Source organism: Cygnus atratus, chromosome 3 (genome assembly GCF_013377495.2).
Source record: "Cygnus atratus isolate AKBS03 ecotype Queensland, Australia chromosome 3, CAtr_DNAZoo_HiC_assembly, whole genome shotgun sequence".
Lineage (NCBI taxonomy): Eukaryota > Metazoa > Chordata > Aves > Anseriformes > Anatidae > Cygnus > Cygnus atratus.
In genome coordinates, this window is record NC_066364.1 from 60,511,484 (window position 1) to 60,532,022 (window position 20,539).

The 20,539-nt window shown below is 41.9% G+C and overlaps 2 long non-coding RNA genes across 3 annotated transcripts in view; one reads left to right on the top strand and one right to left on the bottom strand.

Moving 5' to 3' along the window:
• The window catches only part of LOC118244191 (uncharacterized), a 94,161-nt gene extending 80,271 nt beyond the window's left edge, over positions 1-13,890 (bottom strand). Inside the window, exon 1 of the long non-coding RNA XR_004777495.2 lies at positions 13,593-13,890. This is a non-coding gene — a long non-coding RNA (uncharacterized LOC118244191). The remainder of the gene's footprint in view (positions 1-13,592) is intronic.
• On the top strand, positions 6,742-10,310 carry LOC118244190 (uncharacterized). Of its 2 annotated transcripts, none has more exons than XR_004777493.2 (3): positions 6,742-7,904; positions 8,014-8,658; positions 8,856-10,310. It is a non-coding gene; the product is annotated as an uncharacterized LOC118244190 (long non-coding RNA). The 2 variants fall into 2 exon arrangements; XR_004777494.2 differs by having other exon boundaries at positions 8,014-8,493.
• Positions 13,891-20,539: the final 6,649 nt, after the last annotated feature.

The following is a 20,539-nucleotide window of genomic DNA, read 5'->3' on the forward strand; positions in this document are numbered from 1 at the left end:
CTGACCCTCTTGTGCTTCCCCTTCAAATCAACCAGTACAAACAAGATATACATAAAAGCATATAGGTATAAGATTGTGTTTGTGAACATTTCCCGCCAGGAGCCCAGAATTTCCTCTCCAATCTGTTAATGTGTTCTCACTCACATAGTCTTTCGACCATAATTCATCAATACTTGGAGGAGCCTTAAGTTGGATATGGCCTACTATTACAGATCATGCCTGGAGCTTCCACACATTTGTGAAATATAAACAACTATGATAAGAATAATAAATATAGTCTATATCCTACAAACTAATTCTGGGAAGTGGAGTTGTAATTTCTTTTAAAATTGGTTTCATTAAAAAAAAAAAAAAAGAAAAAAAAAAGAGTTGCACTCTCTTCTAATACCCCTTAACAAATCACATTTATAACCTTACTAGACCTTTAAGATATTAAATGATACAGTAGGTAGTTTGGCTGATTGAGAGCTACTTTTTTCCTTGAAAAGTTTCTGCAGGACCATCATTCACGCAGATTCAGCCGCGTGTCTCTGGCATCCTATGACTGCATGCCTTACACCCCAGGTCCTCCAGCTGGCATCACCAGCCTCTTCATAATCTAGCCAGGGATTTCTCTGCCTGGTGGCAGCACCCAACAATAAGTGTCCAGCCTCTTGACCAGCCTCTCCCACAGCATGTTGCCTTGCCAGTTGCAGCAGCCCCTGGCTCAGCCATGCACAGAGGATGGCAATCCAAGCACAAAGCAGGGAACGGAGGCCTGCAGCCAGATGGGGCTCCATATAAAGGTCGGCATGGCTTCCTGTCTCGTAGGAAGTGCCCTCTTCATGACCTGTCATCTCTGCTGTCTGGACTGCTGTTTCTTTGCTTCCTGCAGCACAACAAAGCAGCACCAAAAGAGAGTGTCTCTCTTCCTTTTGTTTCGCTACTTCTCTTTCAGAAGGGCTCTCTGAACTCGTGCGCCCAGCTGGAATTAATACTCCCAGCGTCTCTGTTGAGATGGCTAGGGAAGTGGAGAAGGTCCAAGGGGGTGGTGTGAATACTTGCTGTTGATATACGTGTAAATCAGAAAGAACGTATGGCTCTTGGATCTCTGAGGCAGGATCAAGGACGAAGGAGCCTTAGTGTGCAACACTCTGCTCCTAACTATTATGTGTCTGGTCCCCAGACTGGTATGAACAGCTCTTGGCATAACTAACAGAAAACACTAAGGAGAGAACAGCACATCTTTCTTCAACTCTACATTAGCTAAGATAAATGCTTTATAGTCAGGCTGCAAGCTCCCATGTACAGCTACCCACCTGAGCTTCAGAGGTTATACTCTCCCTGCTGGTGTTGAAAGAGGTTGAGGCAAAGGCTGGATAAGGAGGCAGAAGGGGAAGGTAACTGCAGAAGTAGTAAACGCTACTCCCAAGTCAATTTTTGGATGCTCTTCTGTTGTAGGAGCAGATTGGCACTGGCTGGTATGTGACCCACCAGACACAAAGGTATACCTCAAAGGGGAGCAGATATTACAGAGCTTTCCTTCTGCCTGTTTGCTGTAGTTGTAAACCTGGAGAGCTTCCTGCTCTGAGCCTTTGCTTGTAGCTTTAGTCCCTCCACTCACTGGTGTCTGTGAGAGACACATGGCTACAAGGAAGAGGGCCATCTGAGTGCCACACAATCAAGTGTCTACATTGCTTAAGTGTTACTGTGGTTTGGATCACTGCAACTGGCCTTCCTGAAGACAATTTCCTAGCACAGTTTGAGTGACAGATCACTCAACGGACCACTCTCAAAACTTTTATGGATTCTCTAGAGTTGGCTCCCCCTGCATTACATAGTCCTCTAATATGCTTTGGTCCCCTTCAATGACTCCACATGACCTCTAGCCTCAAGCCACTGCATGCAATGTACATCCTCAATTTGAGGACACAAGAAGACCAGCTGGATGGGCTGCAAAGCAATCCTGTCATTATTTCAATAATTTTGAAATGAAAAACAAACAAACAAACAAAACCCACCACCAACAACACAGAAATAATAATCATTATATCATAAAACCTAAGAGATCCCCATGGGACCCAAAGAGACCCAGAGACAAAAGCTACAAAGCATGAATGTAGCCAGCCTGCTCTAGGAGCACTAGAACAGGGCTGCATGGATGAAGGACATTCTGTCGGCTTTTGTATTTTGAGTTAAGAACCACTTCTTTTAGTCTGCAATAGAGTGATAGACAAATAGACCCCAATCTTGACATCACACTGCAGTACGCAGTTCTCATTGTGCTCTGATCATTACTAAATTTGAAAGCTGTTGTCAGAAAGAGCCAGTATTACAAATGAAGGAAATTAGATACAAAACGGGTGATGGACTTGCTCAGAATCAAGAACAGAACTTTTGAATTTAATGCTTAGCTAAGTTGTTCTGCTTATGTTGCCTAAGACACTGACAGTAGATATGGGCTTCAGGAAGGGAATTTACAGGGAAGAGAGAGAGTTCGTGTGTTAGACCGTGCAAGAAATAACAAATTTTTGCTATGTAAATAGAAGGTGGTGAAGTCAAAGGTCAAAGTGTTGACAGAGATGAGACAAAGAAGATAGGAGCTTTTAGTTAATTTCATCACAGAAATAAAAAAGTTGAGAAGGTTTCCTGATGTAAAAGACAAGAAGCCTGAATTCGATTCAGTAGGTCTCTGTACTGAATTGTATTCCTAAAAATAACTATCATTTCAGAACATAGATTTGGCCTGCTGGGTGAAGCTATTAGTCAATCCTGTCTGGTATTCAGCCTGGGTAGTAACAAGTAGCACGTGGTGATCAAATGGAATTACAGACAAAATGTGCTGTCCTTACCCAATTAGGCATTGCTACACATGGAGTGAAGCATTTCTTTCCAGCTCTCACTGCTGACGGCTTTATGCCTTCAAGTATCAGGCTGAATTAGCCTTATCTCCTGCAAAGCTATATACAGTATTTTGTTGTAAAATCTGACATTAATTTTTTTTTTTGGTTTTGTACTTGTTAATCTTAGTTTGCTTGCAGTGGTTAGGACTACTGGACTTTCTAATACTGTGATATTCTAAAAATATCATGGAAAGCCTTGACTGACCATGTGGAAAGCAACAGTCTCTCAGAAACTCTTGGAACAAGGTGTGGAGTTTACTTCCAGGTAAATTATGGTGTCATGATTGCAGCAAGTCAGTTGGGAACAAAGCTGAGCAAATAGAGCTGGTGGGAGATTTATTGATCAGATGAGATGAATGAATACGTGCCAGACCTCCTGCACATCTCTACAGACAGATACTGACATCTCCACTGTGCATGGTCAAGAGAGTTGTTGCCCTGTGTCATGGGTCAGAGCAAACCGAGAGGCATCAGTGCCAAATATAGACAACAGTTCCCCTTTGTTTTGCCAAATAGATTTCTATCAGAACAGAAAAGCTAGACTCCTGCGCTCCTGAATCTGTATTTGTCCTAAGGGAACACCAATAACAAACTGTCCTTCCATATTTTTCCTTGACAACACAAACTGTCCAGAAACAAAGTGAAGTGCCTCGAAGGCAGGAATGGATGGCATTTACTGTGAGGAAACATCACCTTAGTTTGTTCCCTGGAATATACACATCTTTTTAAGATTTCAAATGTTTTTAATGCCCAAGCAGTATAAATAACCTTAGCAGTAGCTGTCAACTGACTGTGTTCCCAAATGGCAACTAGGGAAGGACAATCCATACAACCTCACAGCTGCTGAGTGTCCAGAATGTGTATCTTTGAAGCAAATAGAAGAGACAGAAAAGAGATAATTCAGACAAAAGAACTCTTTTACAGTTTATCAACAGAAATGCTGAATGAGGAAGCTATAAGAAATATTCATGTCATCAGGATGCCATTGGGTGGGGAAGAAAGGGAATACACAACCAAGAAATTTGTAGCTATCACACTCATTTGGCAAGTGATTTTCAGCCTTTTTTTTTTTTCCCTCATTTTAACTAAGGATTTCTACCATTTCCATCTTCTCCTATTGTCAGCTCTGTGAATCTTTCTAGTCTGAAATTGCCTTAAAGTCACTTTCAACTTGCAGACTAGGAACAGTGACAAAAGTACATAAATTTTCTGAGCAAGTCACTTTCCCTGGCAGCCTGGTCTGAAGCTACCCATATTTATCACCATCTGACTGAAGAGTTGTACTGCTCCCAAAGGAGCTCTTTGTTTTTTGCAACACAGCTGTCATTCCTTCATTATCCAAAGTGAGCAGCTAATATCACCTGACGGTGGTTCCAGGAGGCCTACATGAATGCCTTTTCCCAGAATTAGGAAAAGGGCTTGCTACTGTAGTTAGCCAAAGAATTCCCTTCCTGGAGGTGCTTCCAACTTGTTTTTATTATTATTATTATTATTATTATTATTATTATTATTATTATAGCTTCTCTTTGCCTTTAGCATCACCTTTGGCACCAGGGCTAAAGCTGATCACTGTCAGCTAAATATGTCAATGTAGTCTGATACCTAAATGTGAATGTAGACAGACACAGACTGGGAGTCTTCAAAGCACTTCATGGTGCAGCTCACAAACCAGTGGGAGTAAAGCACTGCTCGGGGTGCAAAGTTTAGATATTTAACTTCTACTTAACCCCTATTTTGGTGTTCTTAAATACAATCCCATAAGTCTCAAAAGCTCCAGCCTGCTACCACCTCTAGGAGCAAGCAGCAAATTTCCCAAGGCTCTCAGAGAGATGCTCAGAAGCAGCTCCCTTGTGACACAGCTGACAGAGCGAAGACATTTGCTCTTGCTTGTACCCTTCCCTTGGCCTTCACACAACTCAGTCCAGGGATGTAGCATGACCAGACCGCTATAAATTAGTGGCCATCATAGTAATTATGGTGACATCTTGTACTGGGTCTGGCCACACATCTTAAGCTTTTCATTGTTTTTATGTGTTGCCATTTTCTTCTATCCACACTATTATTTCTGTGCTTCCAAAGACACCTAAATGCATCTAAAAATCTTGCCCCACTAGCAAGTGAAAGATTTCTTTTTCATTTGAACTTTATTAAAAGCTCAAAACCCACTTTCAACTACAGCTTTGTAGTGGATTATAGGATAAAATAGGAATTTTATTCAACAATATGTGCAAATAGCAGTCATGGGCTATCCTGACTACTCTGACGAAGGACAGCTCTTCCGGCCATAGAAATTTTCACTGTTGTATGTTGTTAGAGTATTATGGTTGTCTGAAGGTGTACCCAAGCACTAGTGGGTACATCCAGGGCTGCCTGTCAAATCCCTAACTATTGAACTGACCAATCATAGCCGATGAAATGATAATCATTGGTGCTCTTCAGGCTGCTCTGACATAAGTTAGGAAGTACCCATCACAAATTGGTTTGTAACAAGGGAACACAGTTATGGATTTGTTCTTTTCTATCTTGTTAAACTGTGCAAACATTTGTAGATCAGACCTGTAAGTGAACTGGGGATTTCATTTAGGGATACCTTGAGTTTCTCTGTGCCATGCATTTTTTGAGGATATCCTGTTGCCTTCATGCCAGCTGTTAATAGTATACCATACTTTCTCCATGACCATATGGTATACTCCAGGAGCCACAGAGGATATATCTGCACTGATTACTGTGCCCATGTGTCACAAGTTATCATCTCCCCTGCCTCCACAGAAACAGCACAGCATCCTTGTGAAAGTGGGTTAAACATAGCCGTAGGCCAAATGTGTTCTTGAGGTAGCCACTAAATTAGTGACTTAGTCCAGACATAGATTTGGCCTCATTTGTCAGCAGGTCTTTCAAAAACTCTATCTCCCTCTGACTGGTGGAGGCTGGTGGAAACATGCCATCAGCAGCTGACTAGCAAGACACTTTGTCCAGAAACAGGGTGAATGAGGTTATCAGGAGATAACTCAGCATCATTGTCACCATCCAGTCATCATCTTCCCTGGCTGAGTTGCCATGGAGTTATGGCATATGCTACACAAAATAACAATGTTATTTTAGGAGAACTATGCGATGAACTTCTGTCCTTAGTCCACCAGGTTCCCTACATACTGATTGCCGGGATGCTAACTGGAGCTTGCAGGGTTGCCATTGATGGAAAATTTGCAATTTTATGTTTTACTAAATGATATGATACACCTCTACAGCACTGGCACAGGACATAGTTATGTATGACAGATATTAGCTGAATGCTCTTAGGCTATACTTGTGGAAAATAAGCATTTCCCCCGATGTGCTTGACTGACTTCACGTCATTCCTCTGGCAAGGGGGACAGAATTACAAAAGCTTTTTTTTTTTTTTTCTCTCTCTCTTTTTTTTCCATGTGCCATAGCCAACAATGTTGTACGGTATTAGCCTGTAGCACAATTTCTAAAATTGGAATTTCCATTGCTTGGAAGACAGTCCAAATGCTTGCTTTTTGGAAAGCCTCTATCTGTTTCTCTCACTGCTGCCTTTCTCTTGTACCTCTTCAAAACATATGTTTTCAATCTTTTTCATTTATATGTAAGAAATCACTGCCGGCAGACATTTTTTTTCTTTGAAGTTTATCTTCCACTGACCTCCTGAAGAAAAAAAAAAAAAAAGAAGAGAGAGAGAGAGAGAGAGAGAGAGGGAGGGAGAGAGAGAGAGAAAGGAAGAGAAGCCAGGCATGGATTTACTGGTATAACGGAAGAGAAAGAGAGGGGGAAAAAAAAAATAAAAAAAAAAAAAATAAATACCTCAGTTCAAATGTGAGCCTGCCAGACTGCAAATTAAAGCATTACTGAAATCCGGAAATGTTCAGATCATTTTTCCTTTTCCTTTTCTCTGTTTCAAGGTTCCGTCTGGGAGCCGTGGTGCCAACCCATTGTGAGAAAAATGGCTGTTCCCAGTATCTTCAGTTGGCACCGGAAGGACCAGTTCTAGGAATTCTCCCAGGGAAGCTGCTTTTTATACCTCTGCTCTAATTTTAGAGACAAGAGGTTTGGATAATGTGAACATGCATCCACCTTACAAGAGGTTTCTATAAACTGAACTTGAATGGAGCCTTTCAAGGGTCATGTTTGTCTCACTGAAGGTCTGGATTTCAAATGAAGGGCTTTATAAACATCAGTCATTCCTGATTTCTCCATTTAAAGTGGCTGTGACAGAATCAAGTTCCAAATTGCCGGTTATGGGAAAGAGTTTTTACAAATTAGGAGAGCCTGTGAATATGAACAGAAAAGAAGGACAAGGATATCTCAGTTTCTCTTTCCACCAAAGCTAGGAGCTGAGTCCCACGTGATTAAGTGACTTGATTGCTCCAAACAGTGCTTATTAACTACAACCAACAAAAAATGGCTGCATTTTGTGAATCAGTCTCCACATCTGTAATTACTAAGGACTTTGTTAGCTGGGTCTCCCAGTGTAGCTCCCCTGTGACCAGAGATCTTTGTCATGAGCCTGGCTGGCCTCCCAGCACCACCTACTTCCATCTGAGCTGGATGCCACGAGATCCCACCCAAAAGAGTCAAGCCTCCCTTGGAACAATGAGCAATTCTTGGGAGACGCCACTGGAACGCGACTGCCGTGGCACAGGAAGGCTGATAACATCTCCCGAGCCACAGCGGCCCTTTGTGTCGGCAGACACAAGTGGGATGTTCCTTCTTAAGCTTTCCAGAGCCAGGAGGAAGTGGGCCTTGAAACACAATGCTCATTGAAATTGGCTTTCATCTGGGGGCTTTCGCAGCGTAAGCGCCGCATGGTGATGTGCTTTCCATCTGCGGCCGAGGCCTCCTGATGCATTTCCTCTGTTTGTTCCAGAGGGATGGATGGCAGCACCTTGAAGCAGACACACATTGTACTAACTGGTGGGCATTATTCTGGACGTCGGAAATCTGTAGTCCTGAGCAACAGCAGTATCCTCAGGAGCCTCTGATGGAAGTGGATGACATTTGGAGGTACCTCCTCCTTCTCCTTCCCTCTCCGCATGAATAGCGTGCTTGTTATAGAAGGGTTTAAAAGCATTTCACATCTAACAGTGAACACGGTATGCACTTTGTTTTTCAGAGTTTCTTTCAATGAGAAAAGGCCACATACGCTTAAGATGCTAGAGTTTAAACTCTGGAGATCTGTATAGTAAGGATTGTTACACACCAATGCTTCACCATATTTGTTGGAGATTGGGCTAAAGAAGAAATAGAGTTGAAGACATTGTCACTAAGAGATTGTCACTTCAGCCATGCACTGAGACACTGTGAAAGCAAGCCACAGAGCCCAACAGCGTCATATGGCTATGAATTGGACTTCTGCTTCAGGATGTCTTTTTGCAGGATTCTTGGTGGTCTGTAAAGTCTTGCAATTAACCTGAAGAGAGGCTCTTCAGCAGAGATGTAGGCCAAGGCTGGTTGCAAGTACAAGTATCATATGAGACTGCCATGTTGGCAAGGAGAGAATTCAGTATAGTATTATATGGACAAAATGTAGCCTTTTCTGAAGAGTAAATGTTCTCATCAATCCCATAGAATAACTTACCTTTTTTGCTATAAGGTACTGTGGAAAGAGATAGACATGTGGTTTACTTATTTGGCATCTCCATAGCAGAAATATTTCAGGAAAGCTCAAATGAGATGAGATTGGTAAGAAGAATCTGGAAATAACCAGTCTTTCACAAACTACTGAGCATTAGGCCTGATCCCAGCTCATGGATCACAAGTATGTTTTGGTACACTACTTAATCTCCCTGAGAGGCTTATAGGGAGGGAGGAAAATGCCAGACCAAAAATTCATTGTGTTTATGTGGGGATGGGTGATGAGTTGCATGGGAGGAGGAAATTATTACAAAAAATAACATCATCACCTCATGGTCCACTTTGGAAACAAAACTTATCTTTAAATTTTCATATCTACAGGTACTCTCGCTGGATCCCCTGTGTGCCACCTTTAAAAGCACTCTAAAAAAAGACCCTTACTCCCATCTGCCTCCAATGAGTAAGTGCCATCCAGTCTGAAAGAGAGAAGAATGCTTTTTTTTCCCTCTTGATTACTTCTCTGTCCAGACTAAGACATCATGAGGCTGAGCTGGGGCAGGGGACATGGCAAACAAGGCAGGCAAAGCAGGCATGCAAGAGGGCAGACTGCCTGCTGCATGATAATATTGAAGAACCACTGGAATCAGAAGTTCGGGCAAAGGCAGACTGCAAGAGAAATCACTTTGAAGAATATAACACGAAAAACTATTGAAAAAGGGGGGAAATTAATTTTTTATAATGATCTGTATTTTTGTTGTTCTTGTTGTCCTTACTGAAACAGGTCAGGTGTGCTAAATAAAAGGCAGCAGGATATGCATTAGAGAGATGAGAAAACTGACAATTTATTTCAACATTAATTTACTGTAGCAACTCATCCCTATGACCAAAGGAAATCTTTGGTAAAATTCTAGGAAAAAATATGGCCTGTGAGAACATTGGTAATAATGCTGAGGATTACAGTGGTGCCCAAAGACTTCAGTCAAGTTAGGCCTATGCTGTGTTTAGTGCTGTACAAGTACATAGTGCCTGTTCAAGGACGTAGGCTGTAGAGAAATCTACCCTAGAGCACCTTCAAAGCTTCAGCATAACAGTCATCTTAAACAACCAACTGTTTGTTGAGCAACTAAATATGATAGCCGCTACCAGGTAGACTTACGTATGCTGTCACCTTTACTGTGACATCTATTCAACACATTTTCCATGTCTGACACTTAGGTACATTGAAGAACAACAATGACTCACACAGGGAGGTTCAAAATGAACTGATGGACCTGAAAACGGACAGTGAATTTGCCTCTTAATCTGTGTTGACTGAAGAGGGATCCTGGCTGAGGCTGAAGCCATTCACCTAACTTTAGTTAATTAAAGCTAGGTGAAATAAATTCTAGCCCCAGTGTCTTTCACCTGAACAGCAATCAAATTGGAAATGACATTACAGTTGTGATGAATTGAATATAATAGAAAACAAACCTTTATCTTGCCAAACTTTTTAGATTAAGACATACCTTTGCAAGTTATGTGCTGCTGAAATGTACTGCTCCCACGCTAGAGAAATCAAGGGAGATAATCAGAAAAAAGTGCGCAGTAAAGAGTATGTTAGTATGACTGTCTTTTCAAAGTAGTACATATCTTTAAGTACTAGTTAGAAAGCAGCTTGTCACTTCCAGAGATATCTAATATTTTTTTTGCTGTTTCTCAGATTGTCTGTGTTGAAAGAAAGCTCTATGTATTACAAAGCTGAAGAACTCAGAGATATTTAATTTAATAATACTTTGATTCCTGACTCTATACAGAGACTTTTCATTACTTTCAATGCATCTCTGAAGAGACATTTGCTTACATCCAAATTCCATTCTTCTGGAGGTGAGTGATTGAAAGATTTACACTAGCACTTAAGAGTACCTGAAACAGAGGGAGAGTCAGCAGAGTAAGGGGAGATGTCCTGGGAATGATTTAAAGGGAGAATATGGAGGTGCATAACCTCTTATGTCAGTTGTCATATTTATTTATGCAGTTCCAGCTTTAGCCACCCTCCCACAAGCTTGCTGGGACTCAACAGCTGTTTCTACTTGCTTTCACTTAACATGATACTTTAAAGTATGGTGGAAATTAAATCATACAACCATCACAAATGAGAGCTGCTTATTAACCAAAAGCCTAAAGTGACAAATAGAGTAGCAAAAGAGTAAACAGTATATCACGACTTCTGGTACTATTTGTATTCTTTCTCTTTTTCCACAGAGAACTGCCTACAGCTTTAGTCAGACAGTATGTTGAGAAAAGTCTCATCAGCCAGGCACTATTATCTCGTGGTCTCTCTTTTCTTTTAGCTGATATCAGTCTGAGTCACTTAATGTAAAATTCAGTAACTAAGGACCACATTTCATCGATATGGAACTCAACTGCTTGCCACACTGCAGTATCTTTAGAAACTGGCGGCTGCATCAGAGACCATCAGGTAGCAGAAGGTCTGTAAAGCACCATGGTGGGGCAGGGGGGTCACAGCATCTCTCAGTCATCCTGGGCTAGGCAGGCAGTGTGGAAGCAGTGTAATACCAAATGGGGTGTCACTAGATGAAGTGTGTCAGCACAACTATAGATTAAAGCAGCTCAAGTCCCTAGCTGCCTCCATGGGCACACAAATCCAACATTAAAATCTGAAAACATTAGCTTTGCTATTGTTCAGGACTGGAGGTGCCCAAATTTGGCATGATCACTCCTCGTTGGGGCACGAGCCAAAACTGCTGAGTGGTGTGGCTGAGCACAGCGGCACACAGCTGAGCTCCCAGGAGGAGGCAGACACCACACAGCAAGTCTCGCTCTCCTCTGCAGCATTTCCAGCCAGGTAACTTGACTCTGCAGCTTTGCTGTCCCCCCCGGTTGCCACACTGGAAGAAAGTAGTGGAGGAAACTTCAACCAGCGTTTCAGTGTCCTCTCCCTTTCTGTCCTTCCCCTTTTACCTCTGCTCTGTGCTCCCACATATCTTTGGAAAGGGACAGTTTTCCTGTCTGATTCAACAAGATTTACGGACACTTCCCACTGGGCTGTTGTGTTTGTGTTTGTCTTTTTGTCTCCCTGCATTCTGAGTATATTGGTTTAACAAAATTGATGGTGTGCAACTAAGCCTACAATTTCTGTTACACTCCATGAGGCTGTTTTTATGCTTCATTATGTTCCCTGCATCTCTACCCTTGAGTCAGTAAAGGCAGAAGCTTTTCATCACAGTATGCTTTTGCTAAGGAGCTCATCCTCAGATTGACAGTATGTTCCATCTAGCATTAATTTAGCATCTAACTCATCAATAAAACCTGACTGCTACAACAAAAGGCTGGAGGGGAAATCAACATTAAAAGCACCAAGAATAAAAACTCCATGTTAAACTGGGATACCTGGGAATAAGCCCACAGAGTCAATGAGAAATAGAAAGCCAGGCTCTGGGTGCTCCGAAGCTGTTAAGCAGTGAACCTCAACCCAAAATTTCCTTCTGGGCTGACCCTGTGGCCTTGAGTCCTGTGTCCCCTGGGAGCTGCAGCGCAGGAACAGAACGGCCCCTCCGGGTCCCTGCCAGCTCGCTCCGGTGACGCACACAGCCAGCAGCAGCAGGCAAGGGGGTGAAGTTGTTAGAGTCCAAAGAAGCCTCAGGAGCTTTGCTTTTCGTACAAAAAAAGGACAGAAAAAAATAGAGGCAGGGGTTTGAAGTCCCTAATCAGTAGTGATTGCTTCCTGTGCAGAAGTCAGCTGTTTCCATACAATAGCCAAGCTGTTCAGTCTCTAGGCGCCATCCCAAGGTCATCACTTTTCTATTGTTGTTCCCCACCCCCATGGAAAATTCCTGTGCTCTTTTATGTATATAATGCTTTTTTTTCTTAATTTATTTATTTTTTTTAACCTTGGAAAACTCACGTCTGCCTCTCATGGTTGTGGAAGTGTTCAGCACTAGGTAATGACCTGAACTTGGCTAACTTGGCTTTTCAGGGCTTTTCCTTCTTTCCACATCATCAGTGCCTGTGCCTGATGTGCATCTTATCTCCACATTTTCTTCAGGCTTTTAAGCCTAATACTGATCTGCGCTGTGTTATGTGGAAGATGAAAATCAAATACAAATCTGACATATTTTTTCCTACTTGCTTTTCTAGGAATTCACATGTCATTGCCCTCTGAGACAGTGAGAAACAAGGCCACGTCAGTTCCTAGATATTGTTCCTTTATGAAATATTTATTTACTCACACACAAACCTTGCTCTTTTAAACCTATCTGATGGAAAGGTTATGAAAAGAAGTATTTTGCCTTAAAAAACTCTTGAGCCATCATTGCATTGGTTTATTTTGAGACCTGCTGAGCAAAATTCCTGAATCGTCACAATTCAGATGTCCTAAATGGCCAAATATTCATTTTGGGCAGCTTCTCTGTTTTTCCTAAATTCTTCAAAATCCCTTTCATGGGGCTAGACCTGATCCTGAGCAACACTAAACAAATTATAAAAATCACAGCTTTTTCTCTTGCTGCTGATATCATTTAGGCAAGGAGGTTTAGTTCCTTGCAGGTTTGATGCCACCTATAGCCCAGCCTGTAGTTTTCAGTAGCTTTGATGAATTCCCTGTGAATCTTTTTGGGCTGATGTGGTTTACTGAGTGGAACTGGAAAAAAGAATGTGGATTTCAGGAAGGGCCTATCCGCTATCATGGTGCTCAGGAATGGAAGATGGGAGCACTATATTAACATACCAACACCAGGATTCCAGCATGTGATGGTGGCCCCTCAATTCACTGGTAATTGTGGTCTCACAACTTTGTCTCTCATGTCACTTACTGCTAATGAAGCAGTTGTGCTTCTCAGCCTGTGGTTTACGCAAAATTTAGGACAACTCAGTAATTTAACATGCAACCGTACAGAGAAGTCAAGTTAGTTGAAAACTGTGTGTTTGGTTAAAAAAGATGGTTCCTACTGATTCTGAAGCAAGCAAGGTTTAGCAAGATTCTGAAGCCAAGCAGTGCCCTGCTCTGTGTTCAGCTTTGGGTTTGGGGGTGGGGTGGGGTGGGGAGACACGAGACAGAGGGGCACTTGCCTGGATATACAGACTATTTGAACCTATAAACCATCATTACTTGTAACTCACCCCTTAATTTCTCTCTTGGTGATTTTTGGATAGTTTTTGCTTCTTAAGTTTCCTCAGAAATCTCCTCCACAGAAATCTGCTGCTCAGCTGCCAGCCAAATTCATGAATATCTGTGCCTCTCAGATTCCTCCTGAAGAAGGTATGACCAAACAGGATCCACAGCTCTGTTGGGAATAATCTCTTTTAAAACACTCATGTGAAGGTTTCTTCAAAGTTCTATGGGCTCTGATTCTTTCTTTTCCAGTACATTATTCCTCTGTAATAGTTTCTTTGGGGCTATTTCTAGCTACTGAGTAGATTGTCATTCTACCATTAGGCAAGATACCACAAAAACCCTCTCAGATGACTGTGTCATTTGAAAATCCTGCGTGAGTAACTGCTTAATGTGAAACCAGTGTACTATATATAGGGCACAAAGTAAATTATGTTTTTTAGCCTCTGTGAATAGATTTTTATAATTTAAAAAAAATATATATGTTGTTTTGATTATAAACCCGTGATTTGTCATGTTAGCAGAGTTTCCAAGTGACAGGCAGAAACTTAAGCACAAAAGGCTTTTACGTATGGCATTTGTACACTGCTCTTTTACCCTTTCCCCGGTGGCTGTTGTTACAGCATTACGTCAAGTGCGAATGGGATTGTATCATTATGTTGCTATATTGGCATCTATTTCTACTACACAGAGCTTTTAATTCAAGTCCCTTTTTCAGATTTATCCTAAAATTTTAACTACAGAAACCTTTTCCTTTTCAAGGATGATTTTTCACGTCTAATATTTACAGCCACACCAAGATATCCACACATTTTCTTCGAAATATGGTATTCTTTGTCATCACAGAATATCTGCACGGGTATAGTCTATTTGTTGCTGTTTTCCAGAAACTGTTAAGTCCTTGGCTGCCCACAATAAGGTTTTATACAGTTTTCTCTACAGCCCCTACAGTAATGGCACAGAGCAAAATAGTTCTTAATAATGTAGTCCTAGCTTTCAGTTAACAATATCACAGCACTACTTTGGCATTGATTTTTAATGAGGAGGCGGGGGGAAAAAAAAAAAAAAGTGAATGTACGTACTTAAACACTTCAGTGCAAAAGGATAAAAAAAAAAGAAAATTAGCAATACTATGAGAAATGTTACTGTAACTTCTTTGTTCTCTTTTACAAATGAGTAAAATTTTAAGAATAAAATGAAAATGTTACTCTACTAATTTGTGCAGTCCTATTCTAACTAGGTTTTTAACCTGGACACTTTGCTATACCACCCAAGTATCACTCAGCAGACTGCCCTGCAGACTGAGCTGCACCTCTCTAAATGTGCTTTCCATCCCTCCCTCTCTTTCTTCTCCATGGCAGAAAATGGTATGATATTTATTGTTTAAAACCAAAACAGACCAAAGCAATTAGAGCAGAACAACCTTAGGACATCTGTAAATTAATTGCTAAGAAACAGAGTCAATATCACCTCCATCCTTAACTGAGGTTTAAAAATTAGTTTCTTTTAATATTATTTCTGTAAGTTAATTTGTTCCAGGGCAATGTCACATTTCAAGCTAATAATATAGCTAATAATATATAATACTGCAGCCCCAAAACTTTATGATCATGCAGGAGATTTGTGCGGTGCACTGAAACATAAAGTACTCAAGGAAAGAGGCAATGAAATGGCAATAATTTGAGATGAAATAGAAGATTAACTTGGGGGTTTATTTTCCTTAAAGATGAAGTGTTCCCTCATACATTGTTATATGCCATAATACTTTTTCTGAAAAAGATGGACAGATTGACTTCGTCACCTTCACTGTAAGATATTTCCCAGATGGGTTAATAGCTATATTCTAACCACTTATTGTGTTTGTCTTCTCTTCCTATATCTCGTTTATATCTTTGAAGAAGATGATTCCTTCCTGCTAGGATTCAATACTTAGTTTATTAAAATTTTGCCGATTACTTAGATCATCTTTACTCTCAAAATTGCTGCTGTGGAGGTGAAGCCCCTTGGAACATTGACTATGGTATGACATTTAAAAATCCCTTAAGTAGTTAATCAGATTCCTGGAGAGTTGGGGTAATGACAAGAATACTTAAGAGTTATCATAAAAAATGTAAGAAGATTTTTAGAAGAGTATAAATCAGTCTTTAGATGCAGTCTGTTTTGAATTATCAAAGGCAACAGGGAGGGGGAGAAGGGGGTGGAGAAATGAGATAACTCACGTGAAGCAATAACACAGGAAATACAAAACATATGCAAGTTAAACTATCAAAATACACCAACATATTTGCCTTCAAAAAAACTTGTAAACATATCTCCATGGAGAGCAGAAATAACCATAAGCAGTGACTGGTCACCTGGGACCCAGAGCATGTGGCTCATGGCTGAGCCGAGGCAGGGTATTGCTCCCACGCCGCTGATGGAAACAGCTCACAGGTGATGGGGGTGGCTGTACCAGCAGATCAGGCAGGGGGACTTCCAGGCAGGTTGCCCACACCACAGTGTGTTTCCATGCCTGTGGTATAAGGAAGAAATTCTTTACTCTGAGGGTGGTGAGGCACTGGCACAGTCTGCCCAGAGAAGCTGTGGATGCCCCATCCCTGGAGGTGTTCAAGGCCAGGTTGGATGAGGCTTTGAGCAACCTGGTCTGGTGGAAGGTGTCCCTGCCTGTGGCAGGGGAAGTGGAAGTAGGTGAGCTTTAAGGCCCCTTCCAACCCAAACCATTCTGTGATTCTATTGAGCCGATGCTCTGTGGTGGGCAGCATCTGCCAGCACACAGGAGGTGTGGACCAGTTCCCCCCACTGCAACTGGGATGAGCCTTTGTGACTGTGTCTGTCTGTGCAAACACACAGTTGCTGCAGAGCAGCTGGCACCTGCATATAAAAGGTAATTGACTATAAGAACTGTATATGCATTTTAGCATTTAGCATGTGGAGGTACTCAACAGTGACTGGGGTTCTTGTTGCTGTTCTTGTTGCTGTTACCTAAAGACCATTATTTTTAAGCTTGCAGTAGCTGGGTACCGTTTAAGTGAGAACTAGGCTTACTGCTGTCATGAGCTTGTGCAGCAGGTTCTGTGCTCCTGCTCTATTTGTCTTGACATTCAAAAATACTTATAGCATAAAGGAATATTCTGGGTGCCACTTCCTACCCCCACCTTCTAGGATGAAGGTTCACCCTTCATGGGTGAGTTCCTTTGGACAGTTTATGCACATCAAGTTTTTTCTTTCTTGGCCTGTGACTACCTTTGATACAAAATAAGTTTTGTTTATCACTAATTAAAGAAAGAACACTAACAAAATACACTGATCAAAGTGATTCATTCATCTGCAGAATGATTTTGGCATGTTGCTACTTTGTATGTGGGAACTATTGCAGAAGGAGAGAGACTGTGAATAGACTTAGTGTTTACGTAGTACCAAAGTATAAGGTTGCTCCTTGTCACCAAAACAGCACTGAACCCTCATGATACACTAACATGTGCGTGGTAGCCAATGACACATCATTGCTGCCTACATTAGCACTGCAAAGATGCTTTGTTCTCTGATGTCATGAGTTTCAAATCCCAGCTGGGGATTTACTGACTAAGCCTCAGTGAGCTGCTGTGAGTTCCTTCCCCAAAGGAGATGAGAAATAAAATAGACAGCCTTTCTCTTTTCCGCTTCACTTCAGAAGCACTGCTTAAGCACCATGTGTGGTTTCCCTGTTGGTACCAAAATACAACTACAGTTCTTGCTGACAAGATCTACACACACCCATCAGTGGAGAACAAGCTTATTAGCCACCCCAGGCCAAGGCATAATAGTGATTCCCCTGAATTCAGATATATAGATCACAGATGAAATCCTCATTCACATAAAATTAGAAACTGCAACTCCATCCTACCATAGCTTGGCGCTGGTAATTGCTCAGCATTTCTGTATAGCAGGCCACTTGATCTCTGCAAATGCAGACAGAGGACTTCCAATTTTGCTGTCAGGTAGCCACTTCTTAAATTCCTCTTTTGTGTTCCTGCAGGTTCTTTTCTTTTAGTAACTGCACAACATATATTGCCTGTGGAAGACACTACAATACAGAAGCCTTGTGTAGACACTCATACAGAAAACTATTTTTTCTGCCTTCTTCACTGAGACATGGGTAGTACAAGTGTATCACCAGAGCCCAGGCCAGTGAACTTCTATATGAGGTTCATCAGGCTGAGAACTGAAACAAAAGAGGACAGTTCAATGTTGACTGTTACCTTACCAGGTGATGATCTCAAAGCACCACACGATGACTGAAGAATTACTCTCACTGCATTCCTAGAAATTAGGTATTGTTACTTCATTGTTAAAGATGTGTAAACTCAGTCACAGAAAATTTGTCATTTGTTCATGGTCACATAGGAAAGAACCAGAAAGAGGAAAAATGGCTAGCCAGTGACTTAAATTCTTCATGTTTACTTCTTAGAATAGTTATTCAGTGCATCATCTTGGGCACTTCCTGTGCACCTACACAGCCCAGAGAAGTGTTTTGATACTTCATTCATGCATGGGCAGCACATGAAGATACTTGGGTGAAGTAGATAACTGACTTTCTCATCGCTGTTGTCGAGAAATATGTGCTGAAGTCAATTGGTATGTAAGTCAGAGGCCTGGTGTCCCAGAGGGCTGTCAAGAGACTAAGCACCAGCTTGGCTCTCCCTCCATCAGCAACAATGTGCTCCAGAACTGCTTAACCAAAACTGCAAAGAAAGGAATAATTGTTCCTGGGGAAAGAAAAGAGACTTCAAGTAATGCCTCAGCATGAGAGCATTCAAAATTGCATGAGGTGGGAATCAAAAGAACAAATCTCCAACCTGGTCTGCAGGAATGGACAGGTCTGAAAAAAATTCTAAAACCAGAGGAAGGTATGAAACAAGAACAGGCACTGAAATGGGGAGGAATTAGCAGAACAGAGCAGAGTGAATATAGGGACCCCAGGACAGTGTGAGAGAGCTAAGAAAAGTAATAAGCCAAGTAATATTCAAAGAAGAAATAAAATCAGTCCAATGAATTGAAGATGTCCACAAAGGTCAGTTAGAAAAAGAATGACAAGTAATAGTGAAAACCATTTTCTCATCCCTAGCTCTAGAAAAAGCAATGAGAACCCATTTCTTCAGTGTGTGGGGAGAGAGAAGTCCTTTGTAGTTGCACAGAGATTGCAGCACATCAGATGAGGGCGTTATGAAATTTTAAACACATACAAAATCTGTCAGCTTCCTACCTACCACTTCTGGAGCTATGTGCATACCAGGCTAGATGTGTAAGCAGGGGTGTTGCAGGAAAAGTAACTAATGGCTGCGTTTAAAATAGCCTTGACCATTCCTATTTTACTGGCATTGGCTGCAGGGACAGGCACACCCACTGAGGCCTGCTCTGTACTTCAAACATTTTACTGGTCCAACTCTTATGATTAGAGATGAGATTTATTTTTAATTGGAATAACTGTGGCAGTAAAAGCATCCAGGTAGAGGCCACTGTACAAGCATATAAATATGACCATGTTTGTGGCTAACCAGCAACCCTTTCAGTTTCTATATGGAATTAGCCAAAATAAAATAATGTTATGTTATGCTTCTAACCTGTACCAGTGCACAAGGTGCTGTATAATTTTAAGTACACCAAGTGGCAATTAGATTTTGGTGAATTATCAGCTTATATAGGTAGAAATTGCTGCATCACCTTCACTGAAGATAGTATAGAAGTATACTAGTACGAATTATAGTATAGAAGAAGGTATAAAATGTGTCTGGACAGACTGTTCAATCAGCAACCAAGCAGGGCTTAATTTTGCTTGTTAAAACAGTCCAAACTGAACATTTCTGCTGACTGCCCTCTCCCTCTGGTGACTGTGAGTCAACCCTAGATTCAGTCGTTGACAAAATAAGTCAAAGTTAATGACACAATTATAGTGATTCTAATTAAGTTACACTGTAGATTAAAAAGGCTGACCAGACTTTATTAACGTCATAACAGCCTTGTCAAAACAGGCCTCCACAGGGCTCGTGGAGTACTACACAAAACTCGTGGGGCTCCTTGCAGACTGGCTCAACACTGACATGATCTGGGTCAGGAGAGGGCAGTGGCACCAGGCAATGCCTGATCCAGGGATTTTCGTGTCAGGAGCACAAAGGTGGCACCTCAAGGACAGAGGTGAGGCACAGGCCGTGTGACTCCTGCCAGTGAAATGGAAGGAGACAAGAGGTGCAGCATTGCAGCAGAGATCTGTGAGGAGAGACTTTCTGCCACAAGTGCTGGTGCCTGGGCTGGGAAGTGGTGGTGGCTGCTCTGCCAGGAGGCCCTGGCCCTTCTGCTCTTGCTTTCCCTCAGTACACACCCTCAGCCTCACTTTCCAGGTCTCCTGTGTTGAGGAGGGCAGCAGGGCTGGGGTCACTTGCTGAGGAACAGCTCTGGTGGAAGGTGGCCAGCAAGACAAGCACCATGGCACACAGCAACAGCAGTAAAGTGTGTGAAATGAGTCTTAGAAAGGTATGGGAGGAGGCTGGTACTTGATAAGGAGGCTACCATAAAGCAAAGATCTCATCCCTCCCACCCTGACCTACGTGGAGCACAAAAGAGCATAAGCATGCTTGAGGTGCAGTGGGAGTGGGCATCAGGGGGTTTCTTCAGGTTTATTATTTTATAAGCTTCTGTGTGTCAGCCATGGATCTGGCCTTAGCTTGACTCACAGCAGTTCAGGGGATGATGTGAGTTACGCTGTCCTGTGTTTAATCCACCTGTGGCTTCACAGACATTGAGGAAGGTTGTTATAGTTCTCTCTGCTCTCAGCAGTTTCAAACACATCTCCAGCTGAAGGGGATATTTGAATGAGCTTGGTTACTAAACTGAGAGTTAAGCTCATGCTTACACACTGAAATCAGCTATGTCATCCTGAAGTAAAAATAGAAGGGGGAGAAGAGCAGTTCCAGATTGCACT